This window comes from Gopherus flavomarginatus, chromosome 23 (assembly GCF_025201925.1).
Source record: "Gopherus flavomarginatus isolate rGopFla2 chromosome 23, rGopFla2.mat.asm, whole genome shotgun sequence".
Taxonomy (NCBI): Eukaryota; Metazoa; Chordata; order Testudines; family Testudinidae; genus Gopherus; species Gopherus flavomarginatus.
This window is the reverse complement of record NC_066639.1, coordinates 236,598-253,954: the sequence shown is the minus strand read 5'-3', so window position 1 is coordinate 253,954 and position 17,357 is coordinate 236,598. Positions and strand designations below refer to the sequence as shown.

At 72.1% G+C, this 17,357-nt stretch overlaps 3 long non-coding RNA genes across 7 annotated transcripts; all 3 read right to left on the bottom strand.

Moving 5' to 3' along the window:
- Positions 1-972: 972 nt before the first annotated feature.
- LOC127039527 (uncharacterized) lies at positions 973-1,712 on the bottom strand. Of its 2 annotated transcripts, none has more exons than XR_007771107.1 (3): positions 1,670-1,712; positions 1,424-1,483; positions 973-1,049 (listed from the first exon to the last, which is right to left on the bottom strand). It is a non-coding gene; the product is annotated as an uncharacterized LOC127039527 (long non-coding RNA). The 2 variants fall into 2 exon arrangements; XR_007771106.1 differs by lacking the exon at positions 973-1,049 and adding an exon at positions 1,170-1,246.
- Positions 1,713-6,412: 4,700 nt separating this feature from the next.
- LOC127039483 (uncharacterized) lies at positions 6,413-7,635 on the bottom strand. Of its 4 annotated transcripts, none has more exons than XR_007771017.1 (3): positions 7,596-7,635; positions 6,782-6,841; positions 6,413-6,543 (listed from the first exon to the last, which is right to left on the bottom strand). It is a non-coding gene; the product is annotated as an uncharacterized LOC127039483 (long non-coding RNA). The 4 variants fall into 4 exon arrangements; XR_007771015.1 differs by lacking the exon at positions 7,596-7,635 and adding an exon at positions 7,408-7,451; XR_007771014.1 differs by lacking the exon at positions 7,596-7,635 and adding an exon at positions 7,219-7,262.
- Positions 7,636-10,522: 2,887 nt separating this feature from the next.
- LOC127039493 (uncharacterized) lies at positions 10,523-17,340 on the bottom strand. Its single transcript, XR_007771055.1, has 3 exons — positions 17,219-17,340; positions 16,839-16,899; positions 10,523-10,656 (listed from the first exon to the last, which is right to left on the bottom strand). It is a non-coding gene; the product is annotated as an uncharacterized LOC127039493 (long non-coding RNA).
- Between the last annotated feature and the right edge of the window lie 17 nt (positions 17,341-17,357).

The window sequence follows — 17,357 nt, the reverse complement described above, 5'->3', positions numbered from 1 at the left end:
GGGGCGCGTTACTGCTGTGTGCGCTGCCTGGGCACCCACCAGGAGACCCGGTGAGCCCCCCGCTGCCCACCGGGAGCCCCCCGCCGCCCCCCTGGAGCCCCCCGCCACCCCCACTGTCCCCCGGGAACTGCCAGCCCCCCCAGCGCCCCTTCTGCGCCGTCTGCGGCCTCCCCTCCCACTACACCTGTGTGAGCTGTGGGGCGCGTTACTGCTGTGTGCGCTGCCTGGGCACCCACCAGGAGACCCGGTGAGCCCCCCGCCGCCCCCCGGGAGCCCCCTGGGAACTGCCAGCCCCCCCAGCGCCCCTTCTGCAGCCTCCCCTCCCACTACACCTGCGTGAGCTGCGGGGCGCGTTACTGCTGTGTGCGCTGCCTGGGCACCCACCAGGAGACCCGGTGAGCCCCCCGCCGCCCCCCCGGGAGCCCCCCGCCGCCCCCCGGGAGCCACCTGCTGCCCCCCGGGAACTGCCACCCCCCCAGCGCCCCTTCTGCAGCCTCCCCTCCCACTACACCTGTGTGAGCTGTGGGGCGCGTTACTGCTGTGTGCGCTGCCTGGGCACCCACCAGGAGACCCGGTGAGCCCCCCGGGAGCCCCCCGCCACCCCCACTGCCCCCCGGAAACTGCCAGCCCCCCCAGCGCCACTTCTGCGCCGTCTGTGGCCTCCCCTCCCACTACACCTGTGTGAGCTGTGGGGCGCGTTACTGCTGTGTGCGCTGCCTGGGCACCCACCAGGAGACCCGGTGAGCCCCCCACTGCCCCCGGGAGCCCCCCGCCACCCCCACTGCCCCCCGGGAACTGCCAGCCCCCCCAGCACCCCTTCTGCGCCGTCTGCGACCTCCCCTCCCACTACACCTGTGTGAGCTGCGGGGCGCGTTACTGCTGTGTGCGCTGCCTGGGCACCCACCAGGAGACCCGGTGAGCCCCCCGCCGCCCCCCCGGGAGACCCCGCTGCCCCCCGGGAGCCCCCCACCACCCCCACTGCCCCCCGGGAACTGCCAGCCCCCCCAGCGCCCCTTCTGCGCCGTCTGCGGCCTCCCCTCCCACTACACCTGCATGAGCTGCGGGGCGCGTTACTGCTCTGTGCGCTGCCTGGGCACCCACCAGGAGACCCGGTGAGCCCCCCGCCACCCCCCGGGAGACCCCGCTGCCCCCCCGGGAGCCCCCCACCACCCCCACTGCCCCCCGGGAACTGCCAGCCCCCCCAGCGCCCCTTCTGCGCCGTCTGCGGCCTCCCCTCCCACTACACCTGTGTGAGCTGTGGGGCGCGTTACTGCTGTGTGCGCTGCCTGGGCACCCACCAGGAGACCCGGTGAGCCCCCCACTGCCCCCCGGGAGCCCCCCGCCACCCCCACTGCCCCCCGGGAACTGCCAGCCCCCCCCAGCGCCCCTTCTGCGCCGTCTGCGGCCTCCCCTCCCACTACACCTGTGTGAGCTGCGGGGCGCGTTACTGCTGTGTGCGCTGCCTGGGCACCCACCAGGAGACCTGGTGAGTCCCGCCGCCCCCCGGGAGCCCCCCGCCGCCCCCCGGGAGCCCCCCACTGCCCCCCAGGAACTGCCAGCCCCCCCAGCGCCCCTTCTGCGCCGTCTGCGGCCTCCTCTCCCACTACACCTGTGTGAGCTGTGGGGCGCGTTACTGCTGTGTGCGCTGCCTGGGCACCCACCAGGAGACCCGGTGAGCCCCCTGCCGCCCCCTGGGAGCCCCCCGCTGCCCCCCGCTGCCCCCTGGGAGCCCCCCGGGAACTGCCAGCCCCCCCATCGCCCCTTCTGCGCCGTCTGCGGCCTCCCCTCCCACTACACCTGCGTGAGCTGCGGGGCGCGTTACTGCTGTGTGCGCTGCCTGGGCACCCACCAGGAGACCTGGTGAGCCCCCCGGGAGCCCCCCGCCGCCTCAGTGACCCCCCAGCCACCCCCGGGGAGCCCCCTGCCACCTAGGGACCCGCAGGAACCCCCAGTCACCCCCCGGGATCTCCCAGCCCCCTGAGACCCCAGGAGCCCCTCACTGCCCCCAGGGACCCTGAGGGAACTTCCAGCCACTCGCAGAGACCAGGGGACCCCCCAGTTGCTGCAGAGGACCCCCGTGAGCCCCCAGTAAGTCCCAGGGACCCCCTCGCTGCCCCCAGAGACCAGGGGAGACCCATTCTGCTGTGAAGGACACCCCAGGGAGCCTCCCGTTGCCCCCAGCAGAGGAGGGGAGATCTGGTGCCCCCAGGGGAGATCTCCCCCCTCCCAGGGACCCAGGGGAGACCCCCGCCGTTCCCAGGTACCTCCCGGGCACCAGGTGATACCCCTTGTACCCCCCGGGGAGACCCCCCCTCCCAGGGACCCAGGGGAGACCCCCGCCGTTCCCAGGTACCTCCCGGGCACCAGCTGATACCCCTTGTACCCCCCGGGGAGATCCCCCCCCCTCCCAGGGACCCAGGGGAGACCCCCGCCGTTCCCAGGTACCTCCCGGGCACCAGCTGATACCCCTTGTACCCCCCGGGGAGATCCCCCCCCCTCCCAGGGACCCAGGGGAGAGCCCCGCCGTTCCCAGGTACCTCCCGGGCACCAGGTGATACCCCTTGTACCCCCCGGGGAGATCCGCCCCCTCCCAGGGACCCAGGGGAGACCCCCGCCGTTCCCAGGTACCTCCCGGGCACCAGCTGATACCCCTTGTACCCCCCTGGGAGATCCGCCCCCTCCCAGGGACCCAGGGGAGACCCCCGCCGTTCCCAGGTACCTCCCGGGCACCAGCTGATACCCCTTGTACCCCCCGGGGAGATCGCCGCCCTCCCAGGGACCCAGGGGAGACCCCCGCCGTTCCCAGGTACCTCCCGGGCACCAGGTGATACCCCTTGTACCCCCCCGGGAGATCCCCCCCTCCCAGGGACCCAGGGGAGACCCCCGCCGTTCCCAGGTACCTCCCGGGCACCAGGTGATACCCCTTGTACCTGCCAGGGGAGATCCCCCCCCTCCCAGGGACCCAGGGGAGACCCCCGCCGTTCCCAGGTACCTCCCGGGCACCAGCTGATACCCCTTGTACCCCCCCGGGGAGATCCCCCCCCCCTCCCAGGGACCCAGGGGAGACCCCCGCCGTTCCCAGGTACCTCCCGGGGACCAGCTGATACCCCTTGTACCCCCCGGGGAGATCCCCCCCCTCCCAGGGACCCAGGGGAGACCCCCGCCGTTCCCAGGTACCTCCCGGGCACCAGCTGATACCCCTTGTACCCCCCGGGGAGATCCCCCCCTCCCAGGGACCCAGGGGAGACCCCCGCCGTTCCCAGGTACCTCCTGGGCACCAGCTGATACCCCTTGTACCCCCCGGGGAGATCCCCCCCTCCCAGGGACCCAGGGGAGACCCCCGCCGTTCCCAGGTACCTCCCGGGCACCAGCTGATACCCCTTGTACCTGCCAGGGGAGATCCCCCCCCTCCCAGGGACCCAGGGGAGACCCCCGCCGTTCCCAGGTACCTCCCGGGCACCAGCTGATACCCCTTGTACCCCCCGGGGAGATCCCCCCCCACCCAGGGGACCCAGGGGAGACCCCCGCCGTTCCCAGGTACCTCCTGGGCACCAGGTGATACCCCTTGTACCCCCCGGGGAGACCCCCCCCTCCCAGAGACCCAGGGGAGACCCCCGCCGTTCCCAGGTACCTCCCGGGCACCAGCTGATACCCCTTGTACCCCCCGGGGAGAGCCCCCCCTCCCAGGGACCCAGGGGAGACCCCCGTCATTCCCAGGTACCTCCCGGGCACCAGCTGATACCCCTTGTACCCCCAGGGAGATCCCCCCCCTCCCGGGGACCCAGGAGAGACCCCCGCCGTTCCCAGGTACCTCCCGGGCACCAGCTGATACCCCTTGTACCCCCCGGAGAGGATCCCCCCCCCCAGGGACCCAGGGGAGACCCCCGCCGTTCCCAGGTACCTCCTGGGCACCAGCTGATACCCCTTGTACCCCCCGGAGAGATCCCCCCCCCCAGGGACCCAGGGGAGACCCCCGCCGTTCCCAGGTACCTCCCGGGCACCAGGTGATACCCCTTGTACCCCCCGGGGAGATCCCCCCCCTCCCAGGGACCCAGGGGAGACCCCCGCCGTTCCCAGGTACCTCCCGGGCACCAGCTGATACCCCTTGTACCCCCCGGGGAGATCCCCCCCCTCCCAGGGGCCCAGGGGAGACCCCCGCCGTTCCCAGGTACCTCCCGGGCACCAGCTGATACCCCTTGTACCCCCGGGGAGATCCCCCCCCTCCCAGGGACCCAGGGGAGACCCCCGCCGTTCCCAGGTACCTCCCGGGCACCAGCTGATACCCCTTGTACCCCCCGGGGAGATCTCCCCCCTCCCAGGGACCCAGGGGAGACCCCCGCCGTTCCCAGGTACCTCCCGGGCACCAGCTGATACCCCTTGTACCCCCCCGGGGAGATCCCCCCCCTCCCAGGGACCCAGGGGAGACCCCCGCCGTTCCCAGGTACCTCCCGGGCACCAGCTGATACCCCTTGTACCCCCCGGGGAGACCCCCCCTCCCAGGGACCCAGGGGAGACCCCCGCCGTTCCCAGGTACCTCCCGGGCACCAGCTGATACCCCTTGTACCCCCCGGTGAGATCCCCCCTCCCAGGGACCCAGGGGAGACCCCCGCCGTTCCCAGGTACCTCCCGGGCACCAGCTGATACCCCTTGTACCCCCCGGGGAGATCCCCCCCCTCCCAGGGACCCAGGGGAGACCCCCGCCGTTCCCAGGTACCTCCTGGGCACCAGCTGATTCCCCTTGTACCCCCCGGGGAGATCCCCCCCTCCCAGGGACCCAGGGGAGACCCCCGCCGTTCCCAGGTACCTCCTGGGCACCAGCTGATTCCCCTTGTACCCCCCGGGGAGATCCCCCCCCTCCCAGGGACCCAGGGGAGCCCCCGCTGTTCCCAGGTACCTCCCGGGCACCAGCTGATACCCCTTGTACCCCCCGGGGAGATCCCCCCCCTCCCAGGGACCGAGGGGAGACCCCCGCCGTTCCCAGGTACCTCCCGGGCACCAGCTGATACCCCTTGTACCCCCCGGGGAGATCCCCCCCCTCCCAGGGACCCAGGGGAGACCCCCGCCGTTCCCAGGTACCTCCCGGGCACCAGCTGATACCCCTTGTACCCCCCCGGGGAGATCCCTGTTGCCTCCCTGGGAACTCCCTGGGAGACCAGGGAAAACCCCCCACCCCCCAAAGACCAGGTGAGTTCTCAGGGAGGCACCTGGGCTGGGGAGGGGGTTGCAGGGTCACTGGGAGAGCTTTCTGGCCCAGCCCTGGAGTGTGTGTGTGTGTGTGTGTGTGTCTGGCCCAGCCCCCGAGTGTGTGTGTGTGTGTGTGTGTGTGTCTGGCTGGCCCAGCCCCCGAGTGTGTGGGGGTGTGTGTGTGGCTGGCTGGCCCAGCCCTGGAGTGTGTGTGTGTGTCTGTGTGTGTGTGTCTGTGTCTGGCCCAGCCCTGGAGTGTGTGTGTGTGTGTGTGTGTGTCTGGCTGGCCCAGCCCTCGAGTGTGTGTGTGTGTGTGTGTGGCTGGCCCAGCCCTCGAGTGTGTGTGTGTGTGTGTGTGGCTGGCCCAGCCCTCGAGTGTGTGTGTGTGTGTGTGGCTGGCCCAGCCCTCGAGTGTGTGTGTGTGTGTGTGTGTGTGTGTGTGTGGCTGGCCCAGCCCTCGAGTGTGTGTGTGTGTGTGTGTGGCTGGCCCAGCCCTCGAGTGTGTGTGTGTGGCTGGCCCAGCCCTGGAGTGTGTGTGTTTGTGTGTGTGTGTCTGGCTGGCCCAGCCCTCGAGTGTGTGTGTTTGTGTGTGTGTGTCTGGCTGGCCCAGCCCTCGAGTGTGTGTGTGTGTGTGTCTGGCTGGCCCAGCCCTCGACTGTGTGTGTGTGTGTGTGGCTGGCCCAGCCCCCGAGTGTGTGTGTGTGTGTGTGTGGCTGGCCCAGCCCCCGAGTGTGTGCGGGTGTGTGTGTGTGTGTGTGTGTGTCTGGCCCAGCCCCCGGGTGTGTGTGTGTGTGTGTGTGTGGCTGGCCCAGCCCCCGAGTGTGTGTGCGGGAGGTTGTGTCTGGCTGGCCCAGCCCCCGAGTGTATGTGTGTGTTTGGCCCACCACTAGAGTGTGTGTGTGTGTGGGGGGGTGTTTGTGGTGGGGGGGTCTGGCCTGGAGCATGAGAAGGAGGAGTGAGGGTGAGCTGGGGACATGGAGAAGGCGGGGGGCCATTGTGTAGGTGGGGCCAGCGTGGCGGAGGTGTGAGGGGCCAGCAGGGGCAGTGGGGTGGGGGCTGTGGGGCAGAAGTGTGGGGGTGGGCAGACGCTGTCGGGCAGGGGTGTGGGGGCCAGTAGGGGCTGTGAGGTGGCAGGAGTAGTGGGGTGGGGGCTGTGGTGGGGGGGTGTCGGTGGAGGAGGGGGGAGCCAGCAGGGGCTGTGGGGCAGAGGCATGGGGGGCTGCCTGGGGCTCACACTGTTCCTGCCCCCCAGAACCTGAGCACCAGCGAGGGCCCCAACTACCTGACGGCCTGCGCGGCCCCCTCCAGCCTCCCCCAGCGCCACTTCTGCGCCGTCTGCGGCCTCCCCTCCCACTACACCTGTGTGAGCTGTGGGGCGCGTTACTGCTGTGTGCGCTGCCTGGGCACCCACCAGGAGACCCGGTGAGCCTCCCGGGAGCCCCCCACTGCCCCCCGGGAGCCCCCCGCCACCCCCGCTGCCCCCCGGGAGCCCCCCGCCGCCCCCCGGGAGCCCGCCACCACCCCCACTGCCCCCCGGGAACTGCCAGCCCCCCCAGCGCCCCTTCTGCGCCGTCTGCGGCCTCCCCTCCCACTACACCTGCGTGAGCTGCGGGGCGCGTTACTGCTGTGTGCGCTGCCTGGGCACCCACCAGGAGACCTGGTGAGCCCCCGCCGCCCCCCGGGAGCCCCCTGTGCCCCCCTGGGAGCCCCCCGCCTCCCCCACTGCCCCCCGGGAACTCCAAGCCCCCCCCCCCCAGCGCCACTTCTGCGCCGTCTGCGGCCTCCCCTCCCACTACACCTGTGTGAGCTGCGGGGCGCGTTACTGCTGTGTGCGCTGCCTGGGCACCCACCAGGAGACCCGGTGAGCCCCCCACCGCCCCCCGGGAGCCCCCCGCCGCCCCCACTGCCCCCCGGGAACTGCCAGCCCCCCCAGCGCCCCTTCTGCGCCGTCTGCGGCCTCCCCTCCCACTACACCTGTGTGAGCTGTGGGGCACGTTACTGCTGTGTGCGCTGCCTGGGCACCCACCAGGAGACCCGGTGAGCCCCCTGCCGCCCCCCGGGAGCCCCCCGCTGCCCCCCAGGAGCCCCACACTGCCCCCCCGGGAACTGCCAGCCCCCCCAGCGCCCCTTCTGCGCCGTCTGCGGCCTCCCCTCCCACTACACCTGTGTGAGCTGTGGGGCGCGTTACTGCTGTGTGCGCTGCCTGGGCACCCACCAGGAGACCCGGTGAGCCCCCTGCCGCCCCCCGGGAGCCCCCCGCTGCCCCCCAGGAGCCCCCCACTGCCCCGCGGGAACTGCCAGCCCCCCCAGCGCCCCTTCTGCGCCGTCTGCGGCCTCCCCTCCCACTACACCTGTGTGAGCTGTGGGGCGCGTTACTGCTGTGTGCGCTGCCTGGGCACCCACCAGGAGACCCGGTGAGCCCCCGGCCGCCCCCTGGGAGCCCCCTGCCACCTCAGGAACCCCCCAGCCACCCCCGGGGAGCCCCCTGCCACCTAAGGACCCGCAGGAACCCCCAATCGCCCCCCGGGAGCACCCAGCCCCCTGAGACCCCAGGAGCCCCTCACTGGCCCCAGGGACCCTGAGGGAACTTCCAGCCGCTCCCAGAGACCAGGGGACCCCCCAGTTGCCCCTGGGGACCCCCGTGAGCCCCCAGTAAGTCCCAGGGACCCCCTCGCTGCCCCCAGAGACCAGGGGAGCCCCCTTCTGCACTGAAGGACACTCCAGGGAGCCTCCCGTTGCCCCCAGCAGAGGAGGGGAGATCCTCACCCTCCCAGGGACCCAGGGGAGACCCCCGCCGTTCCCAGGTACCTCCCGGGCACCAGCTGAGACCCCTTGTACCCCCCGGGGAGATCCCCCCCCTCCCAGGGACCCAGGGGAGACCCCCGCCGTTCCCAGGTACCTCCCGGGCACCAGGTGATACCCCTTGTACCCCCCGGGGAGATCCCCCCCTCCCAGGGACCCAGGGGAGACCCCCGCCGTTCCCAGGTACCTCCCGGGCACCAGCTGATACCCCTTGTACCCCCCGGGGAGACCCCCCTTCCCAGGGACCCAGGGGAGACCCCCGCCGTTCCCAGGTACCTCCCGGGCACCAGCTGATACCCCTTGTACCCCCCCGGGGAGATCCCCCCCCTCCCAGGGACCCAGGGGAGACCCCCGCCGTTCCCAGGTACCTCCCGGGCACCAGCTGATACCCCTTGTACCCCCCGGGGAGATCCCCCCCCTCCCAGGGACCCAGGGGAGACCCCCGCCGTTCCCAGGTACCTCCCGGGCACCAGCTGATACCCCTTGTACCCCCCGGGGAGATCCCCCCCCTCCCAGGGACCCAGGGGAGACCCCCGCCGTTCCCAGGTACCTCCCGGGCACCAGCTGATTCCCCTTGTACCCCCCGGGGAGTTCCCCCCCTCCCAGGGACCCAGGGGAGACCCCCGCCTTTCCCAGGTACCTCCCGGGCACCAGCTGATACCCCTTGTACCCCCCGGGGAGATCCCCCCCCTCCCAGGGACCCAGGGGAGACCCCCGCCGTTCCCAGGCACCTCCCGGGCACCAGGTGATACCCCTTGTACCCCCTGGGGAGACCCCCCCCTCCCCCAGGGACCCAGGGGAGACCCCCGCCGTTCCCAGGTACCTCCCGGGCACCAGCTGATACCCCTTGTTCCTGCCAGGGGAGATCCCCCCCTCCCAGGGACCCAGGGGAGACCCCCGCCGTTCCCAGGTACCTCCCGGGCACCAGCTGATACCCCTTGTACCCCCCGGGGAGACCCCCCCTCCCAGGGACCCAGGGAGACCCCCGCCGTTCCCAGGTACCTCCCGGGCACCAGCTGATACCCCTTGTACCCCCCGGGGAGATCCCCCCCCTCCCAGGGACCCAGGGGAGACCCACGCCGTTCCCAGGTACCTCCCGGGCACCAGCTGATACCCCTTGTACCCCCCGGGGAGATCCCCCCCCTCCCAGGGACCCAGGGGAGACCCCCGCCGTTCCCAGGTACCTCCCGGGCACCAGCTGATACCCCTTGTACCCCCCGGGGAGATCCCCCCCCTCCCAGGGACCCAGGGGAGACCCCCGCCGTTCCCAGGTACCTCCCGGGCACCAGCTGATACCCCTTGTACCCCCCGGGGAGAGCCCCCCCTCCCAGGGACCCAGGGGAGACCCCCGCCGTTCCCAGGTACCTCCCGGGCACCAGCTGATACCCCTTGTACCCCCCCGGGGAGATCCCCCCCCTCCCAGGGACCCAGGGGAGACCCCCGCCGTTCCCAGGTACCTCCCGGGCACCAGCTGATACCCCTTGTACCCCCCGGGGAGATCCCCCCCCTCCCAGGGACCCAGGGGAGACACCCGCCGTTCCCAGGTACCTCCCACGCACCAGCTGATACCCCCTTGTACCCCCCGGGGAGATCCCCCCCCTCCCAGGGACCCAGGGGAGACCCCCGCCGTTCCCAGGTACCTCCCGGGCACCAGCTGATACCCCTTGTACCCCCCGGAGAGATCCCCCCCCCCAGGGACCCCAGGGGAGACCCCCGCCGTTCCCAGGTACCTCCCGGGCACCAGGTGATACCCCTTTGTACCCCCCCGGGGAGATCCCCCCCCCTCCCAGGGGACCCAGGGGAGACCCCCGCCGTTCCCAGGTACCTCCCGGGCACCAGCTGATACCCCTTGTACCCCCCGGGGAGATCCCCCCCCCTCCCAGGGACCCAGGGGAGACCCCCGCCGTTCCCAGGTACCTCCCGGGCACCAGCTGATACCCCTTGTACCCCCCGGGGAGATCCCCCCCTCCCAGGGACCCAGGGGAGACCCCCGCCGTTCCCAGGTACCTCCCGGGCACCAGCTGATACCCCTTGTACCCCCCGGGGAGATCCCCCCCCTCCCAGGGACCAGGGGAGACCCCCGCCGTTCCCAGGTACCTCCCGGGCACCAGCTGATACCCCTTGTACCCCCCGGGGAGATCCCCCCCCCCTCCCAGGGACCCAGGGGAGACCCCCCGCCGTTCCCAGGGTACCTCCCGGGCACCAGGTGATACCCCTTGTACCCCCCGGGGAGATCCCCCCTCCCAGGGACCCAGGGGAGACCCCCGCCGTTCCCAGGTACCTCCCGGGCACCAGCTGATACCCCTTGTACCCCCCGGGGAGATCCCCCCCTCCCAGGGACCCAGGGGAGACCCCCGCCGTTCCCAGGTACCTCCCACGCACCAGCTGATACCCCTTGTACCCCCCGGGGAGATCCCCCCCCTCCCAGGGACCCAGGGGAGACCCCCGCCGTTCCCAGGTACCTCCCGGGCACCAGGTGATACCCCTTGTACCCCCCGGGGAGATCCCCCCTCCCAGGGACCCAGGGAGACCCCGCCGTTCCCAGGTACCTCCCGGGCACCAGCTGATACCCCTTGTACCCTCCGGGGAGATCCCCCCCCTCCCAGGGACCCAGGGGAGCCCCCCGCCGTTCCCAGGTACCTCCCGGGCACCAGCTGATACCCCTTGTACCTGCCAGGGGAGATCCCCCCCTCCCAGGGACCCAGGGGAGACCCCCGCCGTTCCCAGGTACCTCCCGGGCACCAGCTGATACCCCTTGTACCCCCCCGGGGAGATCCCCCCCCTCCCAGGGACCCAGGGGAGACCCCCGCCGTTCCCAGGTACCTCCCGGGCACCAGCTGATACCCCTTGTACCCCCCGGGGAGATCCCCCCCCCAGGGACCCAGGGGAGACCCCCGCCGTTCCCAGGTACCGCCCGGGCACCAGCTGATACCCCTTGTACCCCCCGGGGAGATCCCCCCCCTCCCAGGGACCCAGGGGAGACCCCCGCCGTTCCCAGGTACCTCCCGGGCACCAGCTGATACCCCTTGTACCCCCCGGGGAGATCCCCCCCCTCCCAGGGACCCAGGGGAGACCCCCGCCGTTCCCAGGTACCTCCCGGGCACCAGCTGATACCCCTTGTACCCCCCGGGGAGATCCCCCCCCTCCCAGGGACCCAGGGGAGACCCCCGCCGTTCCCAGGTACCTCCCGGGCACCAGCTGATACCCCTTGTACCCCCCGGGGAGATCCCCCCCCTCCCAGGGACCCAGGGGAGACCCCCGCCGTTCCCAGGTACCTCCCGGGCACCAGCTGATACCCCCTTGTACCCCCGGGGAGATCCCCCCCCTCCCAGGGACCCAGGGGAGACCCCCGCCGTTCCCAGGTACCTCCCGGGCACCAGCTGATACCCCTTGTACCCCCCGGGGAGATCCCCCCCCTCCCAGGGACCCAGGGGAGACCCCCGCCGTTCCCAGGTACCTCCCGGGCACCAGGTGATACCCCTTGTACCCCCCGGGGAGATCCCCCCCTCCCAGGGACCCAGGGGAGACCCCCGCCGTTCCCAGGTACCTCCCACGCACCAGCTGATAACCCCTTGTACCCCCCGGGGAGATCCCCCCCCTCCCAGGGACCCAGGGGAGACCCCCGCCGTTCCCAGGTACCTCCCGGGCACCAGGTGATACCCCTTGTACCCCCCGGGGAGATCCCCCCCCTCCCAGGGACCCAGGGGAGACCCCCGCCGTTCCCAGGTACCTCCCGGGCACCAGGTGATACCCCTTGTACCCCCCCGGGGAGATCCCCCCTCCCAGGGACCCAGGGGAGACCCCCGCCGTTCCCAGGTACCTCCCGGGGACCAGCTGATACCCCTTGTACCCCCCGGGGAGATCCCCCCCCCTCCCAGGGACCCAGGGGAGACCCCCGCCGTTCCCAGGTACCTCCCGGGCACCAGCTGATACCCCTTGTACCCTCCGGGGAGATCCCCCCCTCCCCGGGGACCCAGGGGAGCCCCCGCCGTTCCCAGGTACCTCCCGGGCACCAGCTGATACCCCTTGTACCCCCCGGGGAGATCCCCCCCTCCCAGGGACCCAGGGGAGACCCCCGCCGTTCCCAGGTACCTCCCGGGCACCAGGTGATACCCCTTGTACCCCCCGGGGAGATCCCCCCCCTCCCAGGGACCCAGGGGAGACCCCCGCCGTTCCCAGGTACCTCCCGGGCACCAGCTGATACCCCTTGTACCCTCCGGGGAGATCCCCCCCCTCCCAGGGACCCAGGGGAGACCCCCGCCGTTCCCAGGTACCTCCCGGGCACCAGGTGATACCCCTTGTACCCCCCGGGGAGACCCCCCCTCCCAGGGACCCAGGGGAGACCCCCGCCGTTCCCAGGTACCTCCCGGGCACCAGGTGATACCCCTTGTACCCCCCCGGGAGATCCCCCCCTCCCAGGGACCCAGGGGAGACCCCCGCCGTTCCCAGGTACCTCCCGGGCACCAGCTGATACCCCTTGTACCCCCCGGGGAGATCCCCCCCCTCCCAGGGACCCAGGGGAGACCCCCGCCGTTCCCAGGTACCTCCCGGGCACCAGCTGATACCCCTTGTACCCCCCGGGGAGATCCCCCCCCCCCAGGGACCCAGGGGAGACCCCCGCCGTTCCCAGGTACCTCCCGGGCACCAGCTGATACCCCTTGTACCCCCCGGGGAGATCCCCCCCCCTCCCAGGGACCCAGGGGAGACCCCCGCCGTTCCCAGGTACCTCCCGGGCACCAGCTGATACCCCTTGTACCCCCCGGGGAGATCCCCCCCCTCCCAGGGACCCAGGGGAGACCCCCGCCGTTCCCAGGTACCTCCCGGGCACCAGCTGATACACCTTGTACCCCCTGGGGAGATCCCCCCTTCCCAGGGACCCAGGAGAGACCCCCGCCGTTCCCAGGTACCTCCCGGGCACCAGCTGATACCCCTTGTACCCCCCGGGGAGATCCCCCCCTCCCAGGGACCCAGGGGAGACCCCCGCCGTTCCCAGGTACCTCCGGGCACCAGCTGATACCCCTTGTACCCCCCGGGGAGATCCCCCCCCTCCCAGGGACCCAGGGGAGACCCCCCGCCGTTCCCAGGTACCTCCCGGGCACCAGCTGATACCCCTTGTACCCCCCGGGGAGATCCCCCCCCCTCCCAGGGACCCAGGGGAGACCCCCGCCGTTCCCAGGTACCTCCCGGCCACCAGCTGATACCCCTTGTACCCCCCGGGGAGATCCCCCCCCCTCCCAGGGACCCAGGGGAGACCCCCGCCGTTCCCAGGTACCTCCCGGGGCACCAGCTGATACCCCTTGTACCCCCTGGGGAGATCCCCCCCTCCCAGGGACCCAGGGGAGACCCCCGCCGTTCCCAGGTACCTCCCGGGCACCAGGTGATACCCCTTGTACCCCCTGGGGAGATCCCCCCCCTCCCAGGGACCCAGGGGAGACCCCCGCCGTTCCCAGGTACCTCCCGGGCACCAGCTGATACCCCTTGTACCCCCCGGGGAGATCCCCCCCCTCCCAGGGACCCAGGGAGACCCCCGCCGTTCCCAGGTACCTCCCGGGCACCAGGTGATACCCCTTGTACCCCCTGGGGAGATCCCCCCCCTCCCAGGGACCCAGGGGAGACCCCCGCCGTTTCCAGGTACCTCCCGGGCACCAGCTGATACCCCTTGTACCCCCCGGGGAGATCCCCCCCTCCCAGGGACCCAGGGGAGACCCCCCGCCGTTCCCAGGTACCTCCGGGGCACCAGGTGATACCCCTTGTACCCCCCGGGGAGATCCCCCCCCTCCCAGGGACCCAGGGCAGACCCCCGCCGTTCCCAGGTACCTCCGGGGCACCAGCTGATACCCCTTGTACCCCCCGGGGAGATCCCCCCCCTCCCAGGGACCCAGGGGAGACCCCCGCCGTTCCCAGGTACCTCCCGGGCACCAGCTGATACCCCTTGTACCCCCCGGGGAGATCCCCCCCCCCAGGGACCCAGGGGAGACCCCCGCCGTTCCCAGGTACCTCCCGGGCACCAGCTGATACCCCTTGTACCCCCCGGGGAGATCCCCCCCCCTCCCAGGGACCCAGGGGAGACCCCCGCCGTTCCCAGGTACCTCCCGGGCACCAGCTGATACCCCTTGTACCCCCGGGGAGATCCCCCCCCTCCCAGGGACCCAGGGGAGACCCCCGCCGTTCCCAGGTTACCTCCCGGGCACCAGCTGATACACCTTGTACCCCCTGGGGAGATCCCCCCTTCCCAGGGACCCAGGAGAGACCCCCGCCGTTCCCAGGTACCTCCCGGGCACCAGCTGATACCCCTTGTACCCCCCGGGGAGATCCCCCCCTCCCAGGGACCCAGGGGAGACCCCCGCCGTTCCCAGGTACCTCCCGGGCACCAGCTGATACCCCTTGTACCCCCCGGGGAGATCCCCCCCCTCCCAGGGACCCAGGGGAGACCCCCGCCGTTCCCAGGTACCTCCCGGGCACCAGCTGATACCCCTTGTACCCCCCGGGGAGATCCCCCCCCTCCCAGGGACCCAGGGGAGACCCCCGCCGTTCCCAGGTACCTCCCGGCCACCAGTTGATACCCCTTGTACCCCCCGGGGAGATCCACCCCCCTCCCAGGGACCCAGGGGGGAGACCCCCGCCGTTCCCAGGTACCTCCCACGGCAACCAGCTGATACCCCTGTACCCCCTGGGGAGATCCCCCCTCCCCAGGACCCAGGGGAGACCCCGCCGTTCCCAGGTACCTCCCGGCACCAGGTGATACCCCTTGTACCCCCTGGGGAGATCCCCCCCCTCCCAGGGACCCAGGGGAGACCCCCGCCGTTCCCCAGGTACCTCCCGGGCACCAGCTGATACCCCTTGTACCCCCCGGGGAGATCCCCCCCTCCCAGGGACCCAGGGGAGGACCCCCGCCGTTCCCAGGTACCTCCCGGGCACCAGGTGGATACCCCTTGTACCCCCTGGGGAGATCCCCCCCCCCTCCCAGGGACCCAGGGGAGACCCCCGCCGTTCCCAGGTACCTCCCGGGCACCAGCTGATACCCCTTGTACCTGCCAGGGGAGATCCCCCCCCTCCCAGGGACCCAGGGGAGACCCCCGCCGTTCCCAGTACCTCCCGGGCACCAGCTGATACCCCTTCTAACCCCCCGGGGAGATCTCCCCCCTCCCAGGGACCCAGGGGAGACCCCGCCGTTCCAAGGTACCATCCCGGGCACCAGCTGATACCCCTTGTACCCCCCGGGGAGATCCCCCCCTCCCAGGGACCCAGGGGAGACCCCCGCCGTTCCCAGGTACCTCCCGGGCACCAGCTGATACCCCTTGTACCCCCCGGGGAGATCCCCCCCTCCCAGGGACCCAGGGGAGACCCCTTGTACCCCCCGGGAGATCCCCCCCTCCCAGGGACCCAGGGGAGACCCCCGCCGTTCCCAGGTACCTCCCGGGCACCAGCTGATACCCCTTGTACCCCCGGGGAGATCCCCCCCCACCCAGGGACCCAGGGGAGACCCCCGCCATTCCCAGGTACTTCCCGGGCACCAGCTGATAGCCCTTGTACCCCCCGGGGAGATCCCCCCCCTCCCAGGGACCCAGGGGAGACCCCCGCCGTTCCCAGGTACATCCTGGGCACCAGGTGATACCCCTTGTACCCCCCTGGGAGATCCCCCCCCCTCCCAGGGACCCAGGGGAGACCCCCGCCGTTCCCAGGTACCTCCCGGGCACCAGCTGATACCCTTGTACCCCCCGGGGAGACCCCCCCTCCCAGGGACCCAGGGGAGACCCCCGCCGTTCCCAGGTACCTCCCGGGCACCAGCTGATACCCCTTGTACCCCCCGGGGAGATCCCCCCCTCCCAGGGACCCAGGTGATACCTCTTGTACCCCCCGGGGAGATCCCCCCCCTCCCAGGGACCCAGGGGAGACCCCCGCCGTTCCCAGGTACCTCCCGGGCACCAGCTGATACCCCTTGTACCCCTTGGGGAGATCCCCCCCCTCCCAGGGACCCAGGGGAGACCCCCGCCGTTCCCAGGTACCTCCCGGGCACCAGGTGATACCCCTTGTACCTGCCAGGGGAGATCCCCCCCCTCCCAGGGACCCAGGGGGAGACCCCCGCCGTTCCCAGGTACCTCCCGGGCACCAGGTGATACCCCTTGTACCCCCCGGGGAGATCCCCCCCCTCCCAGGGACCCAGGGGAGACCCCCGCCGTTCCCAGGTACCTCCCGGCACCAGCTGATACCCCTTGTACCCCCCGGGGAGATCCCCCCCCTCCCAGGGACCCAGGGGAGACCCCCGCCGTTCCAGGTACCCTCCCGGGCACCAGCTGATACCCCTTGTACCCCCCGGGGAGATCCCCCCCTCCCAGGGACCCAGGGGAGACCCCCGCCGTTCCCAGGTACCTCCCGGGCACCAGCTGATACCCCTTGTACCCCCCGGGAGATCCCCCCCTCCCAGGGACCCAGTGGAGACCCCCGCCGTTCCCAGGTACCTCCCGGGCACCAGCTGATACCCCTTGTACCCCCCGGGGAGATCCCCCCCCTCCCAGGACCCAGGGGAGACCCCCGCCGTTCCCAGGTACCTCCCGGGCACCAGCTGATACCCCTTGTACCCCCCGGGGAGATCCCCCCCTCCCAGGGACCCAGGGGAGACCCCCGCCGTTCCCAGGTACATCCTGGGCACCAGGTGATACCCCTTGTACCCCCCTGGGAGATCCCCCCCCCTCCCAGGGACCCCGGGGAGACCCCCGCCGTTCCCAGGTACCTCCGGGGCACCAGGTGATACCCCTTGTACCCCCCGGGGAGATCCCCCCCCTCCCAGGGACCCAGGGCAGACCCCCGCCGTTCCCAGGTACCTCCGGGGCACCAGGTGATACCCCTTGTACCCCCCGGGGAGATCCCCCCCCTCCCAGGGACCCAGGGGAGACCCCCGCCGTTCCCAGGTACCTCCCGGGCACCAGCTGATACCCCTTGTACCCCCCGGGGAGACCCCCCCTCCCAGGGACCCAGGGGAGAACCCCCGCCGTTCCCAGGTACCTCCCGGGCACCAGCTGATACCCCTTGTACCCCCCGGGGAGATCCCCCCCTCCCAGGGACCCAGGTGATACCTCTTGTACCCCCGGGGAGATCCCCCCCCTCCCAGGGACCCAGGGGAGACCCCCGCCGTTCCCAGGTACCTCCCGGGCACCAGCTGATACCCCTTGTACCCCCTGGGGAGATCCCCCCTCCCAGGGACCCAGGGGAGACCCCCGCCGTTCCCAGGTACCTCCCGGGCACCAGGTGATACCCCTTGTACCCCCCGGGGAGATCCCCCCCCTCCCAGGGACCCAGGGGAGACCCCCGCCGTTCCCAGGTACCTCCCGGGCACCAGCTGATACCCCTTGTACCCCCCAGGGAGATCCCCC